The 24,282-nt window shown below is 35.6% G+C and overlaps 1 protein-coding gene across 1 annotated transcript in view; it reads left to right on the top strand.

The window, feature by feature from the left end:
• SNED1 (sushi, nidogen and EGF like domains 1) overlaps positions 1-24,282 on the top strand; it is a 482,978-nt gene that overhangs the window by 162,273 nt on the left and 296,423 nt on the right. The window lies entirely within an intron of this gene.

The following is a 24,282-nucleotide window of genomic DNA, read 5'->3' as shown; positions in this document are numbered from 1 at the left end:
GCAATTTATTATGTAACCACTAATATGCTGTGGTTTGCATTTTTTCCCAACAAGGGGTTATCCAAAAATACATATCTATTTAAGCACAGGTTGTTTATAAGATACTCAAATAAATTAGCTATAGATGCTAAGTACGCGATTAGTAGCAAAAGCAGCCTCTGTTGTTATGAGTTTAAACTTTCACAGTCTGAGCAGAACCCAGATTCATCAGCCTATCTTTGTGCCAGTATGCTGTAGTGTAGGAAAGTTCATATGGTCTGCATAAAAACTAACTTCTATGTGTAAATATCTTTCTGTTTCTCACACTGGCCCTAATGATCAAAAGTGCTGCAAGGCGGCAATATATATTCAAAAGGGATCTGACGTGATGTTGAGAAAGCCGGAGAAATATTCATAAGTGCTGGCATTACTGTTTAAAGGCAGCATCGTTGAGAGGTGTTTTACTATACATTATAATGGGTGGCAATGCTGGCAAAATATTCCAAGCAGCATCAGCATTGATATTGGCAATGTAAAGTAAAGGATCTCTTTTAAATATATAGCACCAAGCCTAATAAATATGCCTATGTACCCCAAAACCATCATAAATCACTACCAAATTAACCTTATACTACTTAACCGCTATACCGCCAATAGCCCACCACAATAAACTTACTAACCTACTAACCCCTATAGAGCCAATAGCCCACCGCAATAAACTTACTAACCTACTAACCGCTATAGAGCCAATAGCCCACCGCAATAAACTTACTAACCTACTAACCCCTATAGAGCCAATAGCCCACCACAATAAACTTACTAACCTACTAACCGCTATAGAGCCAATAGCCCACCACAATAAACTTACTAACCTACTAACCCCTATAGAGCCAATAGCCCACCACAATAAACTTACTAACCTACTAACCGCTATAGAGCCAATAGCCCACCACAATAAACGTACTAACCTACTAACCCCTATAGAGCCAATAGCCCACCACAATAAACTTACTAACCTACTAACCCCTATAGAGCCAATAGCCCACCACAATAAACTTACTAACCTACTAACCCCTATAGAGCCAATAGCCCACCACAATAAACTTACTAACCTACTAACCCCTATAGAGCCAATAGCCCACCGCAATAAACTTACTAACCTACTAACCCCTATAGAGCCAATAGCCCACCACAATAAACTTACTAACCTACTAACCCCTATAGAGCCAATAGCCCACCACAATAAACTTACTAACCTACTAACCCCTATAGAGCCAATAGCCCACCACAATAAACTTACTAACCTACTAACCCCTATAGAGCCAATAGCCCACCACAATAAACTTACTAACCTACTAACCCCTATAGAGCCAATAGCCCACCACAATAAACTTACTAACCTACTAACCCCTATAGAGCCAATAGCCCACCGCAATAAACTTACTAACCTACTAACCCCTATAGAGCCAATAGCCCACCACAATAAACTTACTAACCTACTAACCCCTATAGAGCCAATAGCCCACCGCAATAAACTTACTAACCTACTAACCCCTATAGAGCCAATAGCCCACCGCAATAAACTTACTAACCTACTAACCGCTATAGAGCCAATAGCCCACCGCAATAAACTTACTAACCTACTAACCACTATAGAGCCAATAGCCCACCGCAATAAACTTACTAACCTACTAACCCCTATAGAGCCAATAGCCCACCGCAATAAACTTACTAACCTACTAACCCCTATAGAGCCAATAGCCCACCGCAATAAACTTACTAACCTACTAACCCCTATAGAGCCAATAGCCCACCACAATAAACTTACTAACCTACTAACCCCTATAGAGCCAATAGCCCACCACAATAAACTTACTAACCTACTAACCCCTATAGAGCCAATAGCCCACCACAATAAACTTACTAACCTACTAACCCCTATAGAGCCAATAGCCCACCACAATAAACTTACTAACCTACTAACCCCTATAGAGCCAATAGCCCACCGCAATAAACTTACTAACCTACTAACCCCTATAGAGCCAATAGCCCACCACAATAAACTTACTAACCTACTAACCGCTATAGAGCCAATAGCCCACCACAATAAACGTACTAACCTACTAACCCCTATAGAGCCAATAGCCCACCACAATAAACGTACTAACCTACTAACCCCTATAGAGCCAATAGCCCACCACAATAAACTTACTAACCTACTAACCCCTATAGAGCCAATAGCCCACCGCAATAAACTTACTAACCTACTAACCCCTATAGAGCCAATAGCCCACCGCAATAAACTTACTAACCTACTAACCCCTATAGAGCCAATAGCCCACCGCAATAAACTTACTAACCTACTAACCGCTATAGAGCCAATAGCCCACCACAATAAACTTACTAACCTACTAACCCCTATAGAGCCAATAGCCCACCACAATAAACTTACTAACCTACTAACCCCTATAGAGCCAATAGCCCACCACAATAAACTTACTAACCTACTAACCCCTATAGAGCCAATAGCCCACCACAATAAACTTACTAACCTACTAACCCCTATAGAGCCAATAGCCCACCACAATAAACTTACTAACCTACTAACCCCTATAGAGCCAATAGCCCACCACAATAAACTTACTAACCTACTAACCCCTATAGAGCCAATAGCCCACCGCAATAAACTTACTAACCTACTAACCGCTATAGAGCCAATAGCCCACCACAATAAACGTACTAACCTACTAACCCCTATAGAGCCAATAGCCCACCGCAATAAACTTACTAACCTACTAACCCCTATAGAGCCAATAGCCCACCGCAATAAACTTACTAACCTACTAACCGCTATAGAGCCAATAGCCCACCGCAATAAACTTACTAACCTACTAACCGCTATAGAGCCAATAGCCCACCGCAATAAACTTACTAACCTACTAACCGCTATAGAGCCAATAGCCCACCGCAATAAACTTACTAACCTACTAACCCCTATAGAGCCAATAGCCCACCGCAATAAACTTACTAACCTACTAACCCCTATAGAGCCAATAGCCCACCGCAATAAACTTACTAACCTACTAACCCCTATAGAGCCAATAGCCCACCACAATAAACTTACTAACCTACTAACCCCTATAGAGCCAATAGCCCACCGCAATAAACTTACTAACCTACTAACCCCTATAGAGCCAATAGCCCACCGCAATAAACTTACTAACCTACTAACCCCTATAGAGCCAATAGCCCACCGCAATAAACTTACTAACCTACTAACCCCTATAGAGCCAATAGCCCACCGCAATAAACGTACTAACCTACTAACCCCTATAGAGCCAATAGCCCACCGCAATAAACTTTCTAACCTATTAACCCCTATAACGCCATAACTACCACCGCAATAACCCCTACATGACTTAACCCCTATACCACCATAACCCCACACTACAAACTTCTCCTAACCTATTAACCCCTAAACTGCCACAGTCCTCCCAACACAAACACCCTATAGCCTATTAACCCTTAAACTGCTAATACCCGCATCACAAATATATCCTAACCTATTAACCACCACAACAAATATATCCTAACCCATAAACCACCACAACATTACTACCTAACAGCTAACCCCCCACACACCCCTAACCTAACACCCCCTAAGTTACACAATATAATAAACACTAAATTTACACAAAATAAAAAAACATATTACCAAAAAAAGCACTAGCAAAAATAACCCCAGTTATGCCTATCTTAAAACTAAAGTCCCCTTAAATAAAAGCTCACTCAATATAAAAAAAGACTATAATAACACTAAAATCTACTTTAACAATTGCCCTGAAAAGAACATTTTGTAGGCATTGCCCTGAAGGGATTTAGCTCTTTTTCTTGGCAAGCAAAAATCACTATTCTAAAACCAAAGTAATCCCCCCACCACCCAAATAAAAAACTACTCTAACAATTGCCCTGATAAGGGCATTTGGTAGGGCATTGCCCTAAAGTGATTATAGCTCTTTGGACCACAAAACATTTCATTGATACAATAGGATACAATAAAATACAAAAACAATATTAATACATAATATATAAAACATTTAACATAGAACAGGTAAGAAATATATAATCAACCATGACAGGTGCATTCTCTTTTGAGATATGTAGAGAGGGATCTCTTAAAGGATTTTAGGCTTGGGGAAAGTTTCGATACATATGATCGAAACCAGGTTAGCGGACGATCACCAATACTTAAGTTTTTTAGTTTGACCAGTAGTATGTTGTGGTCTACTGTGTCAAAGATAATACTCATTATAGATGTCTTTAGTAGTCAACAACCCACTTTATGTAAATATATCCCAAAATGTACCATATAATGTACTAGTTCATTAACAAAAACATTTAGGGGTAGATTTATTAAGTGCTGCAATCTATCAATCAATCCCTGAAGTTTCTGGCTTCCCGGAATCTGAAGTTAGGAAGCACCAGCGTAAGACCGCTGCTCCTTAACTTCTCCGCCACCTTTTAGGTAGCGGACTGCAATTATCCCGATCCGATCAGAATGATTGACACCTCATGCTAGCGAATGTGCACGGGGCGGCTTTGCACAAGCATTTCGCCAGAAATGCTTGTGCAATGTTAAATGCCGACAGCGTATGCTGTAGGCATTTAGTGATGTCAGGTGGACATGATTCGCTACAGCGAATCAAGTCCGCCCGCCATTTGATAATTCGGCCCCTTAATGTTTTTAGTAAACTTCAGTCACTGATTTTATAAATTGAATTTCATTAAATATTAAAAATTGTAATTAAAAAAAGAAAACAACCTATTTAAGTTCAGATTTAAATAAAGAATAACAGCTCAAAAAAACAAAATAGTAGTCACTCAAAATAACAGGCACCTGTACTATCAGAGAGAAATAACACACAGACATCAAGAGGAGCCGTTTTTTTCTGCGCGTGTATGTATTACCGCTGCAGAATCTGTTGGCGCTCTACAAATAAACGATAATAATCTCAAACATCATAGCATATTTGCATTTCCCATAGAAGTCAATGGACAAAAAAAAGTTGAGAAAAATTCCATCATGCAAACAGCATAACATATTCCCATTAGCAAATGTAAAATCACTGTAAATACATAGTTAAAATCTTTAGTAAATATTTCAACACAAAGCCATAAGGTGCTTACAGATAAAAATAGCATTTTAAATCATGAGAATAGTGTAAATTAAAATAACACTAATGCAATGTAATGCTCGTGGGATATTCCACTATCAGACCAAACTTGGCCAGTAGTCTTCTTATCCCGGCGTCAAGTGGAATGATAGGAAATATCCCAGAGCAGAGAGAGTTTGTGAAATGATGTAAGCAGGTAGGGCAGTCCTCAGTGGCAACAGGAAGACAATCCATCAGTATAGCAGTTCAAGGGTAAACCAATAGAAGGACCGGGAACAGGCAGGAGTCAGCAACAAAAGGATATCCAGTAGTATCACAGTTCAGGGGTAAACCAATAGAATGGTCAGACAAGCAGAGTTCAGCAACAGAATAGAAATCCAAGAAGTACCTGTCTCACATGTTCATGATGCTCCTCAAGGGTGGAGATAGACGATGACAGTGCGATTGCGGAGGTCACGGAAGACATTGTTGACAAATGCCTGGAAGACTGCAAGAGCATTACACAGCCCAAAAGGCATTACGAGGTATTCGTAATGCCCTGATCTTGTGTTGAAGGCAGTCTTCCATTTATTCCCTGGTAATTTACGAACAAGATTGTATGCCCCACGTAGATCCAACTTAGTGAAGTAGCGAGCATTTTGGAGTGAATCATTCAGTTCAGTGATCAATGGAATAGGATAGCAATTCTTTATAGTGATGTTGTTTTGGGCTCTATAGTCAATACAGGGTCTGAGCCTACCATCCTTCTTACTGACGAAAATAAAGCCAGCCCCAGCAGGAGAAGAGGAAGGGCGAATAAAACCTTTAGCTAGGTTCTCTTGAATATAATCCTCTATGGCCTTGATTTCAGCTTTGGATAGGAGATACGTCCTCCGCTTAGGAAGTGGGGCTTCCAGAAAGAGGACAATTTTGCAGCCGTAAGGACGGTGGGGTGGCAGCACATTGGCTGCTTTCTTTTCAAACACATCAGTAAAATCTGCGTATACTGAGGGAAGGCATGAAGGGGTCTGAATGTGGCGTAATGGAGAAACTTTAGCCAGAGAGGAGTGGAAGCAGGAAGTACCCCAGGAGGCCAACTGTCCCTCAGTCCAGTCGAACTGTGGTTTGTTTATACAAAGTCAAGGAAGACCAAGAATTACTGGTTGTGCTGGAGAATGAATGACATTGAACTACAACTGTTCGGTATGAAGGACTCCCACAGTCATGGTTAGGGGTGCTGATTCAAAATGGATTAAACCTGATCCAAGGGGAGTGCCATCCAGAGCAGTTATTTTAAGACAGTGTTTTTTCTGCAGAAGAGGTAACCCTGTCTGAATCATAAAACGGTGATCCAAAAAATTTCCAGCTGCCCCAGATAAAGGCCTTAGTGTGGACAGAATTCTGAAGAAAGGAGAGGGTACCAGGTACCAGGATTTTGTAGTGACCACGCTTAGAGGTACCCCAGTTTTATCCTATAAGCGGTGGCTTTTCCCGGTAGTACATCACAATCCTTGAGTTGGTGTTAATTAGAACCACAATAGAAACACAGTCTCAATTTCCTTCTTCTCTGTCTTTGTAAGGGCTTGAATAAAGACCTTGAGCAAATATAGTGTATTGTTGCTAATAATATAAACCCAGATAATAATGTTGAATTAAATGAGTATAAGTCATTATTAGCTTTTGTTACATTAGATAGGTTACATACACAGAAGTATTTGTTAGGTGTATGTGGCTTTAAATATGCAATGAACCGGACTGAAAGTAGTTGAAGATTGATGAAGACTATTTCAAGGTATTCACATTTGAGGATATTCACTTTTAGTGTTGATTCTCCATAAGAAATAATGATAATTTATAAACGCATGGATTTCCATAAAACAAGATATCATGGGATATAAGTTAGAACTCATAGAGAGCTAATAACTAAAGTATATAAAGTGTACTTTGGATAAAGTTCTAATAGACAAACTTAGTAGGCAATGTTTAGTAAGCAATTGCACAAAGTAATGGTCCATTGTATACTCAGCAGAGAGACGGTAGTTAAACGGTTCAATACTCTGCAGATTGCAGATATACTTGCGGTTTCACTGAGTAGGAGTGTTCCGATATCAGAATGGCAACTGGGAGGCTGAGTGAGCAGGGTGTCAGCTGAGAAATCTGTTGTGGCTGTGTGAACAGTGTGGTTAGCTGAGCGGTGCTCTGGTGGCTTTCTGAACAACGTGTCAGGTGGGCGGAAATTATTAGGCTGTGTGAACAGCGAGACAGGTGAGTAATGAAGTGCTGCAGCTTGTCGGCAATAGTTGGAAATCCGGAAAACTTGCAAAGACAGGATATCAACGAAGGCTGGAAGTGCTGTGAACTCTGGACAGGAGTAGCAGAGAAAGTTCAGGGAGCGCAAGGCTTAGAGTTGATGCTAAAGATTTAATAGGAACAAAATAATCAAGCAACGATGATAGGAGGAAGTGACCTTTTATAGGTTGTAATTGAAGAGGAGGTGCCAGTCTTAAAGAGACAATACGGAGTATTACAATCTTTCAGATTCTGTGGGTTTGAGGGAGGAGAGATCCATGGGTTCCTCTACAGGGGTAACTGGAGGTGCTGAAGGGATAGAGGATAGTCTAGAGACTGAGCGGGTAGGAGGACAAGATGGAAATATTCTATGAGTTCTGTCTCTCTCAGCTTGTCTCTCCTGAAAGCGAGAATCCAGATTAGTACAAAGCGTTATGAATTCATCCAGGGAAGAAGGGACATCACGATAGGTAAGCTCGTCCTTGATGCGTTCATGCAAACCTCTCCTAAAGGCCGCCTTGAGAGCACTGCCATCCCAACTGGTCTCGAGTGCCAAAGTGCGAAACTCGATGGTGTATTGTGCCACAGTCCTATTGCTCTGGCGGAGATCCAAGAGAGAGTACTCTGCAGCAGCACAGCCAGAAGTCCCAAATACAGAAGATAATGCAGAAGTGAAGGCATCAGTATCGTTCAGGAGTTGAGCGTTCTGTTCCAAGAGGGGAGAGACCCAGACTAGGGCTTTGTCTTTCAATAAGGAAATAATAAAAGTGACCTTTGACTGATGAGACTGGAAGGTGGGGGGTCATTGCGAAAGTGCAGCCTGCACTGGTTGAGGAAACCCTTACAGTCGGTAGTACTATCATACTTTTGGATAACACAAAATTAAAATTGAAAATAAAATTAAAAATAACAAGAATATATTCTAAATTAAAATGATTTCATTATAATAAAATAGTCAAAGGAATTAATGTATAGAATTCAGCTACATACAATTGTAGCACAGATGATGGAACATAAACCATAAAACATAAAATATATGTCTTAAATTTGTATCTCTAAAAATAGATTCAGCAAGTGTGTTATACTATATGACTGGCCAGTCAGTAAATAAAAGTGTGCTATACAACCTAATAACTCCTAACAATAATTAATGTGTATCTTAAGGATAGGTTGCCTAATATTCAAAATCACCAAATACAATCACAACTAGATGGCAACCAGACGAAATATTCTTATTTGCATAAACTAATCTTATTGTGAACTATAAACTTCAGTGAAGTTGCAACCATCAAGCAAAAAACGTTTTGGTATTCACTAGAATGTTCCTTTAGTTAGTATGTTTGTATATATAAGGTACATGAAGACGTCTTCAGAATAGAACAAGTCTTTCCATAAGATGTATACAAAGTCAATAGTACTCATTGGCAAATACCGGTAAATGCTTTATCCAGCTCTCCATCTTAATATTAGGCTATGTCAGCTTTCAGTATTAGCATACTCTTATTTTGAATGGTTATGTCTTGTAAATGGTCTCCTTGCGATCCCTCCGCTTCTGGTATGTACAGTGCCCCTTAGAACACTAACGGAAGTCCACTCTGACCTTAGGGAATATTCCCTTCACCATTTGTTCCGGTATGTGTGCTGGAAACTGCTTCCCCAAAAGACGGCTTTGCTGATTATTGAAACAATACGCTACGCGTTTCAGCTGTGTCTACAGCTTTTTTCAAGCGATATTTACTAGTTCCTCTGGGATCTTCTTATGCACCTTGTAAACGTATATGATTGGTCAGAAAGAAACGGACCTAATATACAAATTTTGTTTTTGGATAATAAAATAAACTTGTAACCAATTCTGGTTATACTGTTATTTATTTTTATACAAACTTATCATATACTTATTTAAACAAATTAGGATGTGTGTAAACTATAATGTTAAGTTTGTTAGTTCATTGTCTACACTTAGCGCTACGATATTTCAATTGCAATATTTGTGTTAACCATTATTGCTACTTAGAAGGAACCACATAGCTGATTTACTAACACATATACTCGTATAATTATTGTACTTTAACCTAAAAGAATGCTATGTTAAAATAAGTAATATCATACACGTATAATATACAGACGTACATCCGTATGCTATAGATGTAAATTTAAGTTTCTATTTGATGCTGAAAGTTACTGATATGGATATTATTAATAGGAGCAGTTCATATTTAAGTCACTGTTATAAAATTGGATGATATAAAAATGTAAAAATAGATTATATAAAAATAGTGTAAAAAATATAATGTAAAAAATTAATAATGTAAAAAATAGAATTTGATGATCTATTTAACATATATATATAATGATTGCCCAAAAAAGTATTACCAGAATCACTGTATTTATTCTACTTATATAACTTATAATTATCCTATATCTAATAAAGATGTGAACTATTATACCTATCAAACTATTTTGTTACAGAACATATGGAAAAAGATTGTGTATTACCGGACTGTATCATAAGATATTACTATTAGATAGTTATATGGGAATATAATTTGAAAGAAGATCAGTTGAAAAATTATCAGTATTATTGAAAAATAAGGGAACTAATATTTGAAGAATTTAGTGTAAGAAAGGGGTTATATGAAAATCTATATTTAGACCCTTAGGGTGTTTTGTCTCCAGTTCATATATCCATTTGTATTCTAGTTTAAGTAACTCATTTTCAGTGTCCCCGCCTCTCCAGTCTGGATTTAATTTGTCACAAGCTATATATTTAAAATGCTTTAAATTACAATTATTACAGGTTAAAAAATGTGTTGGCACTGGGAGGTCTATATTTCTATCTTCTGTGGCATTTTCAATTGACAGGATATGTTCCCTATCTCTTTCTCTTGGACTCTCCTACATATTGTTTGCCAAATTTGCAGTTAATTAAAGAAATGATATTCCTATCGGTACATTGTATTAAGGATTTAATTTCATATTCCTTTCCGGTTATATTTGAGTGGAATTTTTTCTTTTTTTCTGAGTGTCTTACATGCTAGACAGAAGCCTTTTATATCCTCCCCAAAGAGATATTTATGTCTTTTTTAAATCTGTTGGTGCTAATCGGTTTTTAAACTATTCGCCTTTCTATAAACAATATCTGGTGTCTCTCCTATTATTCCTTTTAATTTTTCATCTAATTTTAGAATGTTCCAATGTTTTTTTATTTTATCCACACTCTTATAGTTCTTATTAAACTGAGTGATCAGGGGTACAATAGGCCTCTTTTCTTTTTTTTGTTTTATTTTTTAGTCCATGCACAATTTCATTCCTATTTTTATGTCTTACCTTTTCTATTTCTTTATCTATAGTTTCCCCCTTCTAACCCATTTCAATAAATTTCTCTTTAAGAACTGCTGATTGTTCTATAAAGTCTTTCTCTTTAGTGCAATTTTTTCTTATACGTAATATTTGTCCTTTTGGTATATTTCTTTCCATTGATGTAAGTAGCAACTGTCAGCATGTATATAGTTATTGCTGTCAACGGGTTTAAAGTGTCTTTTTGTATTTATATGATTGTCTTCAATGAAAATTTCCAAATCCAAAAAAATTATTTTCTTTTTGTTAATATCACATGTGAATTTTAAGTTTACATCGTTTTCATTCATTTTCTTAAAGAAGGATTCAAATAAAATCTTATCTCCTCTCCATATAATTAAAATATCATCTATATATCTTTTATATGAGACCAGGTTCGCTCCAAATGACGCATTGGTGAGAAAATCACTCTCCCAAAGACCCATAAAAAAGTTTGCGTAACTTGGAGCGAACCTGGTCCCCATAGCATTACGACATATTTGATCATAAAACTGTTCTTCGTAATTAAAATAATTGTGTTAAAATAAATTTAATACTCTCTAAAATGAATTTTTTTTGCAGTGTATTTAGTTTTTCATCTCTCTCCAAATAGTGGTCTACAGCTCTTATCCCATCTATGTGTACGATACATGTGTATAGTGACGTGACATCACATGTGATAAGCCACATATTTTCGTCCCATGCTATTTGTTCTAAAAGTCTTATAACGTGAGTGGAATCCTTAAGGTAACTATCTAGGTTGACAACATGTTTCTGGAGGTATAAGTCAACGTATTCGGATAGGTTTGAAGTAAGTGAGCCTATACCGGATACTATTGGAAGGCCAGGTGGGTTCGTGATAGATTTGTGAATTTTGGGTAGAATATAAAATAGTAGAATTTTTGGATACTGTGGTAGGAGGTAATTAAATTCTTGTTTAGTTAATATCTCATTGTTTTTTGCTTCTTTCACAAACACACTTTCTTACTGTTTTTACCTTTGCTTTGTGATACATATTTTAAAACCTTTTTAAAACAGTATCAGTGTAATTATGACAAATAATATTGTCATATTCAATTGAAGGTCTACCATTTATGACAGTCTAAATTAAATTTTTAAAGAGAATGTTGCACATAATAAAGTAGAGAATATTGAGACTATAGATATTGTAACTACTGAAAATAAAGGAGATATTATTAAAAAAACTGAGAGACTTGGAATCAAAATTAACACATGAAATGAGACAATAAATAGAATATGACTTTTTAATGAAATATATTGAAGAAAAATGGGTCCCGCGAGGACTGCGTATAAAAAACAGTGCTCCTTTAAAATTGAAGATGAGACATTTATAAAAAAATGGAGAGAGATTTTAGAAACAGCCTCGATAGAATGAATGGAATTAATAAAAGAATTTAGAAGGGACACACTAATCAAATTGGGCAATGAAATTAACGAATTGGAAGCAAAATTTAAAAGATTCAAACTTGATAAAGAATATTTAGAGAGAGAACAAAAATTAAGAGATGATGAATAAGACAAAAAACGGAATTATTAGATATTAATAAGAAAAAATTTGAACGAGATAGAGAAGATTACAGGCAATTTGAGGGAGCTGAAGGAGTGAAATATTTCAGTACTCATTTCTGGGGGTACAATAAATATAGTGAGAATTCTAAAGAGCCAGTAGATGACACCGAAAACTTAAACTCAAATGTACAAACAAATATTCATGAAAGTAATTGGAGGGACACTAATCAAAGACAAACTAATGGCCGTTCGTATGTAAATCAACCATACATAAGCTATCACAATAGACAAACCCAATTTTCACACAATAATAATGTAGAGAGGAGATACCATGAGAATTATGAAAATCAGGGATATTATAGAAATAATGGATACAATGATAAATATAGGAATTACAATAACCATGAAAACCATGCCAACAATGGGAGATTTGACAATAAGGAAAATATAAGATACATATATCAATATCAGGATACACAATAAATCAGTATAACAGAGGGTATAAGAAACAATATACCCATTGGGCAGAGACCATAATAATAGGAATTACAATTTCCATAATAAACAAATGCAAGAGAATAGAGCTAGAGGTTTTGAATCATACAACAGATTTGAACCTTTAAGGGTCATAACTACAGATAATAGGGAACGTGTAGAGAATTCCAATCAGGGAACTAACAATAAGGACTTTTTAGGAATAGGCTAGATGAAGAGAGAAGAGACAATAATAGAAAGGGACAACAAAAATCCAAAAAAGAGAAAAGAGTCAGAAAGAGAGGAACAAGAGGAGCTAACATATGTAAAGTCAAAGGACAGAAATAAAAAATTAAAGATAATACTAATGAGAATATTAATACAGATTTTAAAGGTATTTATAATTTAAGTAAAATACAATTAAACTAAGAACAGAAAGAAGTTCGAAATAAAGGACTAACCTTCGCTCCAAGTAACAAAATTAATACATTTAACACTTTTATATAGACATTCAAAAGTATATTAGATCATTAACCTTAAAAAGATTTTTTGCAAAAACACCAGTTGAAAGAAATATTACAGAAATACAAGTTCAAAAAACAAATAATATCATACACTCAGGGCTCAAAAATAAATCTACTTTCTACCCGAAGCATGAAAAAGGTCCATTTTTGGAAACCTTCGAGACATTAGTTATTGAAGATTTAAAGAAAATGAAAGAACACAATTTAAGACAAACTGATTATAATCTAACCAAAAAAGAAAGGACTGTTCTTGAAACTTTAGAAAGTAATAGGGAAATTATTTTGAAACCCGCAGACAAGGGTGGGGGTATAGTTCTCCTCGATAGAGACCACTATAATAACATTTGTAGAGATTTGATAGGGGATGTTAACACATACAAAAAATGTGTGAGAAACCCGACCAGCTTCTACAAATTAGAACTTAAAATGATTTTAAGAGAAGCCAAAAACAATGAGATATTAACTGAACAAGAATTTAATTACCTCTTACCACAGTATCTGAAAATTCCACTATTTTATATTCTACCCAAAATTAACAAATCTATCACGAACCCACCTGGCCTTCCAATAATATCGGGTATAGGCTCACTTACTTCAAACCTATCCGAATACGTTGACTTATACCTCAAGAAACATGTTGTCAACCTAGACAGTTACCTTAAGGATTCCACTCACGTTATAAGACTTTTAGAACAAATAGCATGGGACGAAAATATGTGGCTTATCACATGTGATGTCACGTCACTATACACCTGTATCAGACACATAGATGGGATAAGGGCTGTAGACCACTATTTGGAGAGAGATGGAAAAACTAAATACACTGCAAAAAAATTTCATTTTAGAGAGTAGAGTATTACATTTATTTTAACACATAATTATTTTAATTACGAAGAACAGTTTAATGATCAAATATGTGGTACTGCTATGGGGACCAGGTTCGCTCCAAGTTACGCAATCCTTTTTATGGGTCTTTGGGAGAGTGATTTTCTCACCAATGCGCCATTTTGAGCGAACCTGGTCTCATATAAAAGATATATAGATTATATTTTAATTATATGGAGAGGAGATAAGATTTTATTTGAATCCTTTTTTAAGAAAATGAATGAAAACGTTGTAAACTTAAAATTCACATGTGATATTAACAAAAAGAAAATAATTTTTTGGGATTTGGAAATTTTCATTGAAGACAATCATATAAATACAAAAACACACTTTAAACCCGTTGACAGCAATAACTATATACCTGCTGACAGTTGCCACTTACATCAATGGAAAAGAAATATACTGAAGGGACAAATATTACGTATAAGAAAAAACTGCACTAAAGAGAAAGACTTTATAGAACAATCAGCAGTTCTTAAAGAGAAATTTATTGAAAGGGGTTACAAGGGGGAAACTATAGATAAAGAAATAGAAAAGGTAAGACATAAAAATAGGAATGAAATTGTGCATTGATCATTCGGTATAATAAGAACTATAAGAGTGTGGATAAAATAAAAAAAACATTGGAACATTCTAAAATTAAATGAAAAATTAAAAGGAATAATAGGAGAGACACCAGATATTGTTTATAGAAAGGCGAATAATTTAAAAAACCGATTAGCACCAACAGATTTAAAAAGATATAAAAATAAAAAGAAGGATAAAGATCTCTTTGGGGAGGATTTAAAAGACTTCTGTCTGTGTCTAGCATGTAAATTCCACTCAATTAAATCCCTAATACGATGTACCAATAGGAATATCATTTCTTTAATTAACTGCAAATGTGGCAAACAATATGTAGGAGGGTCCACTAAACCCATAAGACAAAATGTGAGGGAACATATCAATTGAAAATGCCACAGAAGATAGAAATATAGACCACCCAGTGCCAAAACATTTTTTAACCTGTAATAATTGTAATTTAAAGCATTTTAAATATATAGCTATTGACAAATTAAATCTAGACTGGAGAGGCGGGGACACTGAAAATGAGTTACTTAAACTAGAATACAAATGGATATATGAACTGGAGACAAAACACCCTAAGGATCTAAATATAGATTTTCATATAACCCCTTTCTTACACTAAATTCTTTTTTTTTCAATAATACTGATATATTTTTAACTGATCTTCTTTCAAATTATATTCCCATATAACTATCTAATAGTAATGTCTTATGATACAGTCCGGTAATACACAATCTTTTTCCATATGCTCTGTAACAAAATAGTTTGATAGGTATAATAGTTCACATCTTTATTAGATATAGGATAATTATGTTATTTTCATAAGTAGAATAAATACAGTGATTCTGGTAATACTTTTTTGGGCAATCATTATCTATATGTTAAATAGATGATCAATTTCTATTTTTTAAGATGTTTTTACATTATTCATTTTTTACATTATATTTTGTACACTATTTTTATATTATCTATTTTTACATTTTTATATAATCCAATTTTATATCACTGACTTAAATATGAACTGCTCCTTTTAATAATATCCATATTGGTAACTTTCATCATCGAATAGAAACTTAAATTTCTTTCATGTAATTAGCAAGAGTCCATGAGCTAGTGACATATGGGATATACAATCCTACTAGGAGGGGCAAAGTTTCCCAAACCTCAAAATGCCTATAAATACACCCCTCACCACACCCACAATTCAGTTTTACAAACTTTGCCTCCTATGGAGGTGGTGAAGTAAGTTTGTGCTAAGATTTCTACGTTGATATGCGCTTCTCAGCATTGTTGAAGCCCGATTCCTCTCAGAGTACAGCGAATGTCAGAGGGACGTGAAGGGAGTATCACTTATTTGAATACGATGATTTCCCTAATGGGTGTCTATTTCATAGGTTCTCTGTTATCGGTCGTAGAGATTCATATCCTACCTCCCTTTTCAGATCGACGATATACTCTCAATTTACCATTACTTCTACTAATAACTGTTTTAGTACTGGTTTGGCTATCTGCTATGTGTGGATGGGTGTCTTTTGGTAAGTATGTTTTTATTACTTAAGACACTCTCAGCTATGGTTTGGCACTTTATGCAATTATATAAAGTTCTAAATATATGTATTGTACTTATATTTGCCATGAGTCAGGTTCATGTATTTCCTTCTGCAGACTGTCAGTTTCATATTTGGGAATGTAAACACTTTAAGAATTTTATTTCTTACCTGTGGTTTAGTCTTTTTTCAATTTGACAACTTTTTGCAATTGCGGGTGTTAGGCCCGCGGGTGCGTCAAATGCTAGACTTTATTGCGTAATTTTTGGCGCAAAATTTTTTTTGGTGCGAAAAAATACGTTTCTTTCATGTAATTAGCAAGAGTCCATGAGCTAGTGACGTATGGGATATACATTCCTACCAGGAGGTGCAAAGTTTCCCAAACCTTAAAATGCCTTTAAATACACCCCTCACCACACCCACAATTCAGTTTTACAAACTTTGCCTCCCATGGAGGTGGTGAAGTAAGTTTGTGCTAGATTCTACGTTGATATGCGCTTCGCAGCAGGCTGGAGCCCGGTTTTTCTCTCAGTGTGCAGTGAATGTCAGAGGGATGTGAAGAGAGAATTGCCTATTTGAATTCAATGATCTCCTTCTACGGGGTCTATTTCATAGGTTCTCTGTTATCGGTCGTAGAGATTCATCTCTTACCTCCCTTTTCAGATCGACGATATACTCTTATATATACCATTTCCTCTACTGATTCTCGTTTCAGTACTGGTTTGGCTTTCTACTACATGTAGAGGAGTGTCCGGGGGTAAGTAAGTCTTATTTTGTGACACTCTAAGCTATGGTTGGGCACTTTTATATAAAGTTCTAAATATATGTGTTTAAACATTTATTTGCCTTGATTCAGGATGTTCAACGTTCCTTATTTCAGACAGTCAGTTTCATATTTGGGATAATGCATATGAATAAATCAATTTTTTCTTACCTTAAAATTTGACTTTTTTCCTGTGGGCTGTTAGGCTCGCGGGGGCTGAAAATGCTTCATTTTATTGCGTCATTCTTGGCGCGGACTTTCTTGGCGCAAAAATTTTCTTGTCATTTCCGGCGTCATACGTGTCGCCGGAAGTTGCGTCATTTTTTTTTACGTTTTTGCGCCAAAAAATGTCGGCGTTACCGGATGTGGCGTCATTTTTGGCGCCAAATAATGTGGGCGGCTTTTTTGTCGCTAAAAAATTTGAGCGGCATTGTTGTCTCCACAATATTTAAGTCTCATTGTTTATTGCTTCTGGTTGCTAGAAGCTTGTTCATTGGCATTTTTTCACTTTTTTAATAATTGAAGTTTCAAATGACCAACAACATACTGATGTATCCTTCTCTGATGATGTTTTTTCTCTTTCAGAATTTTCTTCATCAGATGTTGACACTAACAAATCTACTTTTTTATTATTTTTTTATTATTAAAGTACATTTGTTCTTTGTTGAAAAGGTGTTGATTATTTTGGATATTAAGGTAACTAGTTCTTTAAGACTAGCTGACACTATTTCTGCCTATTTATTCTTCTATGTTTTCAGAGGTTTTCTTTCCAATTCCCCATACTAGGGAATGGAATAGGCTGAGAATTTTCTTTTATTCCTTCTTCAAAGGTTTTAAACTATATTATTTGCCAGCAGTTAAATTCAATTTGGAGGGTTCTCCAATTTATTGGGGCTATCTCTACTCCTACTAATTATGCTATTGTTTCTATAGCAAAATAGTATTTATTTTCCTTTAGATGGTTGTATCTTATTTATGGAAAATTATTTAGTTTCAGGTACTTTTCTTGGTCCTGTGATTTATTTGGATATTGCAATTGCTTCATGTATCCTTCTCTGATGATGTTTTTCTCTTTCAGAATTTTCTTCATCAGATATTGACACTAACAAATCTACTTTTTTATTATTTTATTATTATTAAAGTACATTTGTTCTTTGTTGAAAAGGTGTTGATTATTTTGGATATTAAGGTAACTAGTTCTTTAAGACTAGCTGACACTATTTCTGCCTATTTATTCTTCTATGTTTTCAGAGGTTTTCTTTCCAATTCCCCATACTAGGGAATGGAATAGGCTGAGAATTTTCTTTTATTCCTTCTTCAAAGGTTTTAAACTATATTATTTGCCAGCAGTTAAATTCAATTTGGAGGGTTCTCCAATTTATTGGGGCTATCTCTACTCCTACTAATTATGCTATTGTTTCTATAGCAAAATAGTATTTATTTTCCTTTAGATGGTTGTATCTTATTTATGGAAAATTATTTAGTTTCAGGTACTTTTCTTGGTCCTGTGATTTATTTGGATATTGCAATTGCTTCATTTTTGTTCTGTTTACTTTAAGATCAAGTATCAGATTATGATTTATTTTAGCATTGTTAAGGGACAACATTTACTAGACTAGGTGCTGTTGCATTTGTCTTGTTGTTTTGCATTTATTGATTATGCAAGTCCACTGTATTGACTGTTCCTTTAAACTGGACTATCATGCTAATAATTTCATTTGTGTCTTCATTTTATTGAATATTTTCGCAAATGAGGGTTAATCTATGTCTTTAGCTATTTTAGCTAGAATAATTTTGTGATTTTTAAAAAAATCCATATTTCTTTTGTTCTAAGATAATCAATTATTTGTTTTATAATTGGATTCAATTCTTAACTGTTACTCTGGGCTTCAAGATTGAGTTCTAAGACTAAAACTTTAAGCTTATACTAGTTTGGTTGTTCTTATTAAGGAACAAATTCCTGAATTCTTTCCCAAGTAACATGTTTATAATTGGAAAGTTTTCAGTTCGAAATCAGCTCCCTAATATTGCGATGTACGTGCCGTATTCCAGCTTGGCTGGCAAGGGGCAGGTTAAGACTTTTTTGAAATTTATTTGGTTCTATTCGGTCCAAATTTCTTTGATTTTATTCCAGTAAGGCTAACACTTTCTTTAAGTGTGTTTCGGTCCTATATATTTTGGGTACTGTTGAAGCATGGCTGGGCACCCATGGGGTTCAAGCGCTGCTCAGACCTGGAATCTTCTGGGGTATTTCTTCCAGTTCCATTTTTAGGAACTGGGTTTTGGAGTTTTATTCAAACTATTCTGCCTTTTGGTCAGTGATAGCATTATTTGTTTTCATTAGATACAATAAATGCATATTTTTATTTTTCTGTTTTCATTCAGATTATTTTCTGAGGATGCGGAATCTCATATGATTCACTTTGCTCTTCAGGACATAGTTAGAGGATCTTTTTTTTTTTTCAAAAGCTCTTGATTCCTCACACAAGGGTCACCTTTTTTAGGTTTCCAGATATTTGTGTCTCTGTCTTTGTCTCTATCAGACAAGGGACAATTTTATTGTGTTCCGTTTGTCGGTACCTTTTGTCTCTATTATTTCCTTCAGTTGCTATATATGCATAGAAGTTTTAGGTCTTATGGCCACAGCATTGGATTTAATTCCCTTTGCTCATTTTCAATAGAAAGAACCTTTTCAGTCTTTTATGCTGAATTATGGTGCAGGGATTCTAGGATTTCGCATTTTTTATCTTCGAATCCTAATATTTATCTCTCTTGATTTGGTGGTTAAGATCACCATCATTTAGTCTACAGGTCTCTTCGTTTCTTTCAACCTGGACCATGATCTCTACAGATGTGAGTCTTTTTGGTTGGGAGGCTGTCTGAGGATCTCTGTCAGCACAAGGGGTTTGGAAATCTCAGGAGGCGAGATTACCATTTGATATTTTAGAACTCCGTGCTTTCTCAGAGTTTTTTCAGATTGTTTCTTTTTGAAGAAGAGACGTTTAATGTTTTTCAAACAATATCACTACTATGGTGTATGTCAATCATCAGAGTAGGACTATCAGTCCTTAGGCTGTGACAGAAGTGTCTCGGATATTAGCTTGGGCTAAATCCAGCTCCTATCTAAATTCTGTGTTTTTTTCCCAGGTATAGATATTTGGGAAGCGGATTATCTCTGTTAATCAAGCTTTTCTTCCGGGAGAATGGTCTCTCTTACCCAGATATGTTTTTCATTTCATCTGAATAAAGAACTTCCCAGGGGCCTATTAAGGTCTGGGAATCTTCAGGCGGAAGTAGTGTATGCATTGACATTTCTTTGGAATTATCTTTTTGCCTATTTCTTTCCGCCTCTAGTTCTTCTTCCAAAATTCTTATGGAGTATTTGTTTGTTATGATGGTAGCTCCAGCATGGCCTCTCAGGTTTTGGTATACGAATCTCATTCGGATGGCCAGTTGCCAACGTTGGACACCTCCGTTTAAACCAGACCTTTTCTTTCTCAAGGCCATTTCTTCCATCAGGATCTCAAATCATTACATTTGAAGGGATGGAGATTGAACGCTTGATTTTTAGTCATAGAGGTTTTTCTGACTCATTGATTAATACTATGTTTCAGGCTCATAAATCTGTCTCTAGAAAGATTTATATTGAGTCTGGAAGACCTACTTTTCTTGGCATTCTTTTAAAATTCATAGAATTTTATTATTTTTTCAGGTTGGTTTGGATAAGGTTTTGTCTTCAATTCTTTGTTAGGACAAATCTCTATTCTTTCTGTTCTTTTTTCACAGAAAGATTGCTAATCATCCTGATATTCATTGTGTTGTACAGGCTTTGGTCCATATCAAGCCTGTCATTAATTCAATCTCTCCTCTTTGGAGTCTCAATTTGGTGCTGAGGGCTTTACAGGCTCCTCCGTTTGAAACTATGCATTTTCTGAACGTTAAATTACTTTCTTGGAAAAGTATTGTTCCTTTTTGTTATTTCTTCTACTAGAAGAGTTTTTGAGTTATCTGCTCTTTTTTGTGAATATCCTTTTCTGATTTTTCATCAGGATAAGGCAGTGTTACTTCCTGATATTCATCATTTTTTCAGGTTTTGATTCGTATCAAACCTGTCATTAAGCCAATTTCTCCTCCTTGGAGTCTTAATTGGGTTCTGAAGGTTTTTCAGGCTCTTCTATTTTGAGCATATGCTTGCTCTGGACATTCATTACTTTCATGGAAAGTATTGTTCTTTTTGGACATCTCTTCAGCTAGAACAATTTTTGAATTATCTGTTCTTTCTTGTGAATCTCCTTGTTCTGATTTTTCATCAGGATAAGGTGTTTTTTTGCTGTCCTCATTTCAATTTTCACCTAAGTTGTGAAGTCTAACAACATTAGTGGAGGAATTATTGTCTTTTCCTTGTGTCCTAATCCTAAGAATTCTTTGGTAAGATTCTTACATTCTTTAGGATATGGTAAGAGTTTTTATTATGTTGAAGCTACTCAGATTTCAGACAGACTTCTAGTCTATTTGTTATCTTTTCTGGTTTTAGGAAGGTCAGAAGGCTTCTGCCATTTTCTTGGCATCTTGGTTAAGCTTTTGATTCATCATGCTTATTGGGAGTCGTATTCTTCCCCGTCTCAGAGGATTACGGCTCATTCTACTAGGTCAATTTCTACTTCCTGGGCTTTTTAAGAATGAAGCTTCTGTTGATCAAATTTGCAAAGCAATGACTTGGTCTTCTTTGCATATTTTTACTAAATTCTACCATTTTGATGTTTTCTCTTCTTTAGAAGCAGTTTTTGGTAGAATAGTACTTCAGGCAGCTGTTTCAGTTTGATTCTTCTGCTTATAATTTCAGTTTTTTTCATTATTAAAATTGAAACTTTTGATTTGGGTAGTGGATTAATTTTTCAGCGGAATTGGCTGTCTTTATTTTATCCCTCCCTCTCTAGTGACTCTTGCGTGGAAGTTCCACATCTTGGGTATTTATATCCCATACGTCACTAGCTCATGGACTCTTGCTAATTACATGAAAGAAAACATAATTTATGTAAGAACTTACCTGATAAATTCATTTCTTTCATATTAGCAAGAGTCCATGAGGCCCACCCTTTTTTGTGGTGGTTATGATTTTTTTGTATAAAGCACAATTATTCCAATTCCTTATTTTTTTTGATGCTTTCGCTCTTTTCTTATCACCCCACTTCTTGGCTATTCGTTAAACTGAATTGTGGGTGTGGTGAGGGGTGTATTTATAGGCATTTTAAGGTTTGGGAAACTTTGCCCCTCCTGGTAGGAATGTATATCCCATACGTCACTAGCTCATGGACTCTTGCTAATATGAAAGAAATGAATTTATCAGGTAAGTTCTTACATAAATTATGTTTTATGACGCAACTTCGTCATTTCCGGCATCATACGTGACGCCGAGACCTTTCACACGGCGGCATCATAAGTGACGCAAGTGTGTAATTTCTGGTTATTTTTGGCGCCAAAAACGTTTACGTTACGTTGTGCGTCATACTTGGCGCCAAATTTTTTTCATTATTTCAATACCCCATTGATGTTTGCCTCTTGCTTTTTTCTCTATCAGAGGCCTATGCTTTTGCATTTTTTCCCATTCCTGAAACTGTCATTTAAGGAAATAGATAATTTTGCTTTATATGTTGTTTTTTCTCTTACATTGAGCAAGATGTCCCAATCTGATCCTGTCTCTGAAGTTTCTGCTGGAACATTGCTGCCTGACATCGGTTCTACCAAAGCTAAGTGCATTTGTTGTAAAATTGTAGAAATTATTCCACCGAATGTCATTTGTAATAGTTGTAATGATAAACTTTTACATGCAGATAGTGTTTCTATCAGTAATAGTACATTGCCAGTTGCAGTTCCTTCAACTTCTAATGTGCATGATATACCTGTAAATTTTAAAGAATTTGTTTCTGAATCTATTATGAAGGCTTTGTCTGCATTTCCACCTTCTAATAAACGTAAAAGGTCTTTTAAAACCTCTCATTTAGCTGATGAAATTTCAAATGACCAACAACATAATAATTCATCCTCTTCTGATGAGGATCTATCTGAAACAGAAGATCCTTCCTCAGATATTGACACTCACAAATCTACTTATTTATTTAAAATAGAGTATATGCGTTCTTTATTAAAAGAAGTGTTAATTACTTTGGATATTGAGGTAACCAGTCCTATTGACGTTCAGTCTAATAAACGTTTAAATGCTGTTTTTAAACCTCCTGTGGTTTCCCCAGGTGTTTTTCCCATTCCTGAGGCTATTTCTGATATGATTTCTAGGGAATGGAATAAGCCAGGTACTTCCTTTATTCCTTCTTCAAGGTTTAAGAGATTGTATCCTTTACCAGCAAAATCTATAGAGTTTTGGGAAAAGATCCCCAAAGTTGATGGGGCTATTTCTACTCTTGCTAAATGTACCACTATTCCTATGGAAGATAGCACTTCCTTTAGGGATCCTTTAGATAGGAAGCTTGAATCTTATCTAAGGAAGGCCTATTTATATTCAGGTCATCTTCTCAGACCTGCTATTTCTTTGGGTGATGTTGCGGCTGCATCAACTTTCTGGTTGGAAAATTTAGAGCAACATGAATTGGATTCTGACATATCTAGCATTGTTCGCTTACTGCAACATACTAATCATTTTATTTGTGATGCCATTTTTGATATTATCAAAATTGATGTTAGATCCATGTCTTTAGCTGTATTAGCTAGAAGAGCTTTGTGGCTTAAATCTTGGAATGCTGATATGACATCTAAATCTAGATTACTATCTCTTTCTTTCCAAGGTAATAATTTATTTGGTTCTCAGTTGGATTCTATTATTTCAACTATCACTGGAGGAAAAGGAGTTTTTTTGCCTCAGGATAAAAAACCTAAGGGCAAATCTAAGGCTTCTAACCGTTTTCGTTCCTTTCGTCAGAATAAGGAACAAAAACTCAATTCTCCTCCCAAGGAATCTGCTTCCAGTTGGAAGCCTTCCTCAAATTGGAATAAATCCAAGCCATTTAGGAAACCAAAGTCTGCCCCTAAGTCTGCATGAAGGTGCGGCCCTCATTCCAGCTCAGCTGGTAGGGGGCAGATTAAGGTTTTTCAAGGATCTTTGGATAAAATCTGTCCAAAATCATTGGATTCAGAGCATTGTCTCTCAAGGGTATCGAATAGGATTCAAAGTAAGACCTTCTGTGAGAAGATTTTTTCCCTCACACATTCCTGTAAATCCAGTA

This window comes from Bombina bombina, chromosome 4 (assembly GCF_027579735.1).
Source record: "Bombina bombina isolate aBomBom1 chromosome 4, aBomBom1.pri, whole genome shotgun sequence".
Classification (NCBI taxonomy): domain Eukaryota; kingdom Metazoa; phylum Chordata; class Amphibia; order Anura; family Bombinatoridae; genus Bombina; species Bombina bombina.
Note: the sequence above shows the minus strand (reverse complement) of the source record. Positions and strands in the feature narration are given on the sequence as shown.